Source organism: Rana temporaria, chromosome 6 (genome assembly GCF_905171775.1).
Source record: "Rana temporaria chromosome 6, aRanTem1.1, whole genome shotgun sequence".
NCBI lineage: Eukaryota > Metazoa > Chordata > Amphibia > Anura > Ranidae > Rana > Rana temporaria.
In genome coordinates this window covers 177464890-177470483 of record NC_053494.1, presented here as the reverse complement: position 1 = coordinate 177470483, position 5594 = coordinate 177464890, and positions in this window count along the sequence as shown.

Here is a 5594-nt window from a genome sequence, read left to right as displayed (position 1 = left end):
ATTTAGTGATATTGGTTTAGGTGATCTGGGGCTAGATTCAGAAAGAATTTACGCCGGCGTATCTATTGATACGCGGCGTAAATTCAAATCTGCACCGGCGTATCTTCTTTCTGTATTCAGAAAGCAAGATACGCCGAAATTTGGCTAAGATCCGACTGGCATAAGTCTCTTAAGCCGTTGTATCTTAGTTGCATATTTACGCAAGGAATATGCTAATTAGGTAGATACGCCGATTCACAAACGTACGTACGGGCTGTACGTAAGTTACGTTCACGTCTAAAGCATTGACGATTTGCGGCGTAATTTCAAACATGCGCACTGGGATTCTTTCACGAACGTCAAATACGTGGGGTCACAGTAAATTTAAATAAAACACGCCCACATCATCCAAATTTGAATTAGGCGGGCTTACGCTGGACCACATACGTTACTCCGCCGTATTTTATGGCGCAATTTCTTTCTGAATACGGAACTTGCGCCCTAATTTACGGCCGCGTAATGTATCAGAGATACGTTACGCCTGCACAACATTACGCAGGGCTATCTGAATCTAGCCCCTGGTGTCTAGATAGGCACCCCAGAGGATCTCCATGGTTCCCTTTAACTGTATTGGACTACAGTATAAAAAAAGAACTTAAGCAACACACCACTGCTCAATAGTCCGAATACAGTTTTATTCCAGTAAAGTTTTACGAACAATCAAAAGGGTTGCCAACGTGTTCCAGTGGTTCAAAATCGCCCCTTTCATCAGGTTTTTTATTAACTGGAATGTGAGTGGTATTTTCACAAGTTATAGGGTCTGCACAAGTCCCCCCCCCTGCCATAACCAGGAGCTGGTCAGAAGACCATTGTCGGTCATGCCCCTTCGACAGAAGCTGGCCGAACAACCAGCTTGTGTCAGACCGGCTGCAGTACACATGAGCTGAATGTCACCTGGTTTCTATTGAACCGGCTGATGCCGCCTGACATTCGGCCCATGTGTACGGGGCTTAAGGGTCCATCTCTGCAATATGCTGGCAGGGTCCAGGCTTTCGCTGTGGTTACTTTATAAAGAAGAAAAAAAAATAAGAAATAAATGTATAAAGGAAACAAAAAATAAAACTTTGTAAAATTTGGTGTTAATGTACCTGGAATGTATTTAGCTGATTTAAACTGGAAGTCCAAGCAATACAAAAATAGTAAGCTGACTACATACTGCCAGATCAACAAATAGGAAGGACGAGGGCCAACCGGAACAGTCTGTTTGAATTATATCCAGTTAACAAGGTTCTTACATTACAAAGTTTGGAAATGTTGATCTGACAAATCAAAATCTTTCGGCATGCGGCTAGCTCTAAAGCAGTGGTCTCCAAACTGCGGCCCGGGCCAGATGCTGCCTTTTGCTTGCTTTAATCCAGCCCTTGGGGCACTATTTTTATCCACTGATGGGACATAATTCCCCCACACTGACACCAATGAAGGTGCAGAATTCCTCCCAATGAAACCAATGAAGAGGCAGAATTTCTCCCAATGAGACCAACAATGGGGCACAATTCCTTCTAACGACACCAAAGATGGGACACAATTCCTCCTAATGACACCAATGATGGAACACATCATGAACATCATGATACATCTGGTTTGGGCGGTACTAGGTCACTTTTTTGTTTTTCGCAAAGATGGAACACAATTCCTCCTAATGACACCAAAGATGGGGCACAATTCCTCCCACTGACACCACTGATGGGTTGCTATTCCTCCCACTGATACCACTAATGGGTTACTATTCTTCCCACGGACACCAAAGATGGGGCATTGTTTATTCCCGCTGATGTTGGGACCTTTTCTACTCCCAATGGCCCCAGTCCGGCCCCCCCTTAAGTCTGAAGGACAGTAAACTGGCCCTTTGTTTAGAAAGTTTGGAGACCCCTGCTCTAAAGCATTATCTCTGCTTTCCAAACAAATCTGGTATTGTTGGGCTGGGCACTGGTACAGTAAACTTTGTTAAATTAAATGCCCTACGTTGGGTTCATTTAGAGCAGTCGTCTAATCTATACAGTATTCACTTGTTCCCAACATTTTGTGTATCTATAATTCCCCCATGCCATTAGGTACAATAGTCCCGTAGCCTGCATACAGAGAACCGGATAGGGGTTCACATAATTTGTAAAATGATACTGCTGCTGGTACCAAAACGTTCCATGGGCACCTCTTATATTTTTAATACTTTCTTGTCCACCTGAGGAGCACCCTTCGGGCTTGTGGCGAAAGATAAATCCAGTGTGGTCATTCAGAGGCCATTGACAGGTATGTTTTACCTGTAGGTGACCTCCTTGCCTTCCAAGTTGCATGCACCTGCTTTAAGCTTTTGTGATTAGGAGGGATGGGTGGCTTATGGGATGGATCCTTATGCTCCTAGCATTAGTAAATAGATAGGAATGTATATCATATTTACTTGTTTTAAACTTTTTTTTTACATTTCTTCAGTTACTTGTCGCTTTCCAAGCCTAGGCAAATTATGTCATACATCCCAGAAGTCTTCAGGAGGGAAGGATCAGTTTTCGCAGCTAAGCACTCGCTCCTGCCTGTATGCCCGAGCTAAAGCGCTACCAAAACCAAAATTGTAATATATTGCAGTTGCACCAATCATTAGATGTGGAGGCTGCAACAGTTTTCCTTTTCTAGGCTGTTTTCCCTCTGTTTTCACCTGGTGATCTGTCCATTAATAACCGTCCTGTATTAGAGTGCCCCACTCTGGATGAAGAAGCACAGCAGTCAACAGCATTGTTAATCTGGGGAGGGGGGGCGAATTTAGATACACCAACAAATTGAAGCTCACACTGCAGTTACGCAAGCAGTGTTTTTTTCTTTTGGGATAAAGGTTTTACATAAATAAAGTTTATTAAAAGTTTATTATAAGTTAATCATTGTAAGCCCGTCCCCCCATCTCCGTCAGTAGTAAATAGTTTGTCCCAATACTTTTAATTGATACATTTGCAGGAGTGTTTGTTTTGTTGAAAAACAACAGATCTACTGGCCAGATCACCATGAAAAAATAAAAGAAAGAACGCCTTAAAAAATAAAACGAATGCCGCCATTACATCTAATAATTGCTGAGGTGCAATATAATAAATGTTTGCTTGAGGGTTTAATACCACTTAAAGGGGTTGTAAAGGTTTACATTTTTTTTAAATAACAAACATACCATACTTACCACCACTGTGCAGTTCGTTTTGCACAGAGTGGCCCCGGTCCTCGTCTTCTGGGGTTTCTCAGCGTCTGTCTCAGCTCCTCCCCGCAATAGCTAACCCCCTTGGGAAGATCTCTCCCAAGGGGGTTAGCTTGCGGCGCACTCCCGTCTCATACACTCTGCGTCCATAGACACAGAGTGTATGTCCCGGTCCCGCCCCCGGGCGGCCGTGTCATTGGATTTGATTGACAGCAGCGGGAGCTAATGGCTGAGCTGCCATCAATCTGTCCAATCAACGCCGAGAAGCAGTGGAGAAGAGGACGGCCGGGGAACGCGCACAGCAGGTGAATGGGTTCATGTAAGTAAATGGGGGGGCCGTCATTGCCTGGAATTTTTTTACCTTAATGCATAGGATGCATTAAGGTGAAAAAACACGAACCTTTCCAACCCCTTTAAGGGCAGATTTATTCCAGGAAGTAAATGCTACATGAATCATCTGCCCTTACTCAGGATGGCCACCGCCAGTGGTTGCTTTAAATATTAAAAATAACATAAATAAGGGTTTTGGTTTGTGGTGCTCAGATAGAGTGTAGTTCTGCTTTAAATACATGCATTTAAAATATCCCCAAGACAAATATCTTAATTTATTGTATATTAAGGGCCAGATTCACAGTGGAGATACGACGGCGTATCTGCTGATACGCCGTCGTATCTCTGTTTCTATCTATGCGACTGATTCAGAGAATCAGTTATGCATAGATAGCCATAAGATCCGACAGGTGTAATTGTTTTACACTGTCGGATCTTAAGATGCAATACCGCGGCCGCCGCTGGGGGGAGTTTGCGTCATAAACCAGCGTCGGGTATGCAAATTAGGAGTTACGGCGATTCCCGCCAGTTTTTCGCGTTCGCTACATCGCCGCTAGTCTAGTTTCCCGTCGCAAAGTTAGTCGTTTTTTTTGGTGCCTTAACTTTACACAGCAATCGTATTGCTGTATAAAGTATGGTCGTCGTTCCTGCGTCGAAATTTAAAAAATAACGTCGTTTGCGTAAGCCGTCCGGGAATATGGAATTACGCTTCGCCGTTCGAAAAAATGACGTCACGGCACGCAATGCACGGCGGGAGTTCGGAAACGGAGCATGCGCGGTAGGTCCGGCGCGGGAGCGCGCCTAATTTAAATGGCACACGCCCATTTAAATTGGCCCGCCTTGCGCCGGAGGCCGCCGGCGTAGGTATTCATCGCAAGTGCTTGGTGAATCAGGCACTTGCAATGAAAAATTGCGGCGGTGTAACGTATCTACGATACGTTACGCCGCCGCTGCCCTACGTGAATCTGGCCCTATGAGTGTATGCACCATCATTTTTTTGGGGTTTTGGATAAAGCAGGGACAGGTTGGATTTGTTATCAAGATTTTTTTGGCTGCCTGTATTCCCATTGGGAAGATTCCCCCCTCTGTTTGTCCTGTTGACTACTTTCTCAAAGACAGAAAGTGAGATGAAATACAACATTTTAGAGTTGTCACCAGAGAAAAAAAGTAAGTTAATCATCCAATGGGGACAACTATTCAGGTTTATGTCAGAAATTCCCCTAATTTCAGTGAAATGTCCTCTTACAGTGCATCCGAACAAACGATTTTCTAATGAATGATGGAAAAATCGTGCGAGAAATATTATCGAAAAAGAAATTAGCGCAAGAAAATAAAATTCCCAATTTTGAGTGTCATGGCAAAGGCTATGAATACTTATGTACATGTGATTTGTTTCATTTTTTAATAAATTTGCAAAGATTTCAAACAAACATCTTTCACGTTGCCATTATAGGGTATTGTTTGTAGAATTTTTATGAAAATATTGAATTTAATCCATTTTGGAATAAAGCTGTTACAAAAGAAAATGTGGAAGGAGTGAAGCGATGTGAATACTTTCCGGATGCACTATACTTCCTAGTGCAGGGCTATGCAACTAGCGGACCTCCAGCTGTTGCAAAACTACAAGTCCCATCATGCCTCTGCCTCTGGGCGTCATGCTTGTGGCTGTCAGAGTCTTGCTATGCCTCATAGGACTTGTAGTTCTGCAACAGCTGGAGGTCCGCTAATTGCATATCCCTGTCCAAGTGTGTCCTCAGAAATGAATATAAATCTCCCCAGAAGAGATAACCTACATAATTACATAGTAGGTGAGGTGGAAAAAAACACAAGTCCATCAAGTCCAACCTATGTGTGTGATTATATGTCAGTATTACCGTGTATATCCCTGTATGTTGTGGTCGTTCGGATGCTTATCTAATAGTTTCTTGAAACTATCGATGCCCCCACTGAGACCACTGCCTGAGTAATGTAATTCCACATCCTTGCTGCTCTTACAGTAAAGAACCCTCTATGCAGTTTAAGGTTAAACCAGTTTTCTTCTAATTTTAATGAGTGG